The sequence below is a fragment of the Myotis davidii genome, unplaced genomic scaffold, assembly GCF_000327345.1.
Source record: "Myotis davidii unplaced genomic scaffold, ASM32734v1 scaffold268, whole genome shotgun sequence".
Classification (NCBI taxonomy): Eukaryota; Metazoa; Chordata; class Mammalia; order Chiroptera; family Vespertilionidae; genus Myotis; species Myotis davidii.
In genome coordinates, this window is record NW_006383015.1 from 603,968 (window position 1) to 605,653 (window position 1,686).

Consider the following 1,686-nt stretch of genomic DNA (forward strand, 5'->3'; position numbering starts at 1 on the left):
CGTTTTAAGGGCTTCCCATTTGCTGAGACATACCTCCGAGTTTTCAGTATTCCAACAAGAGCTCCTTCCTATTTTACGTTTCCCATATTTCTGCTCAAGTCAGAAAGCTAGAGGGTGGGGGAGAGGGTGACACTGACTCTCCATTGCTTCATCCCCCGTAATCAATAGGTCACTTGGATGCTTCTAATTACCTCAGGCGCTGAGATATTTCCTCAGCCCCGTGACTACTATAGTCTAGATGACTGGGCAGTCTCCTAACTAATTCCTCACCGCCTGCCGGACTTTCTACCCCGCAGTCCATTGGCCACATTGCAGAGTGATTTTTCGAAAACACCAATCTGATCACCTCATTCTTCTGATTAAACGGCTTCCCATTGCCATTGCCACTGGATAATGTCCACACTTCTTAACCTGCTTTCCGAAGCCCACCCCACCCTGCCTCCACAGGCCTTCTCACCACATCCTGTATTATGTTCCACCCACACACCCTAACGTACCCACACTCCTCAGGCCTCCTTCAGGGCCATTGTGTGGTTAATGTTTCCTTATCCTTCAGGTCTCAGTTTAGGCGTCAATCTCTCGGGCTCCAGAAGGCCCCACCCCCTGCCATCACATCTGTATCAGTCCTCCTAGATGTTCTCAAATTCTCCATCCTTTCTGTCCCATAGCATTTGTCTCTTAGAGGAAATGGTTGCTTAATCATCTTTCTTCAACTAGAGGATTTTAGTGCTAATATTGAGTGTCTTGTTCACTTCTTTATCTACAGTACATTGTACAATGCATGGCTCATATTAGGTGCTTAATAAATAGTCTGTGGATTAGCGGCTAAATCTCAAACTAACCAAGTCCCTATAATCCTCCTCCTAGATAAAGTCTATTGCTTTCCAGTTCTAACATTCTGAGCCCCATGAGTGAAACCAGAATAAAGAATCTGGTTTCTTCTAAGTGATCATTTCCTGGTCATGGCATAATCCCGGTGAACCATGGTGAATTAGAACCATTCGCCTTCTTGGTCACATCTTATATTTAAAATATCTAAAATTTCCGATTTCTTTATGGAACTGTCAATTTCTTTTATCTATAATCTTTATGACTCCATCACTGAAAAGAGTTATAAAAATATATAAAGCTGGACCCCTTTGGAAATGTCAACAGAGTTGAAGAATTATACGGTTAGCTCACTGTATTCTATACTCCTTTCAGAGAGACTAATTTCCCTTTTGCACTGAAGTTAAAGCCTCAGATTTAGTTCTTGGCATGAAAGAAGTACCATAGTAAAACTTTTATATGGAGACTCTTAATTTTGCAAATGTGTTTGATACTCTACGAAAGCAATTTAAGTAAGCTGAAGAGAGAGAAACATATTGAGGCTTTTAATAACTACCTCCCACATCTCATGGGAGAGGAAGAGCAGTTGGGAGTGAGCTGATAACGTTCTCTCATACAATGCTTATCCTAGAAAAAACTGTCTAATAAGAGACCATAATTAAAGGGGATAAAATATATGGTGATGGAAGGAGGCTAGACTTTGGGTGATGAGCACACAATGCAATAAACAGATCATGTATCACAGATATCTGTACTCAAAACCTCTATAATCTTATTAACCAAAGTCACCCCAATAAATTTAATAAAATATAAATTTATGCTATATATTTGTATGAAGAAAAAAGGTGGACCAGAAAA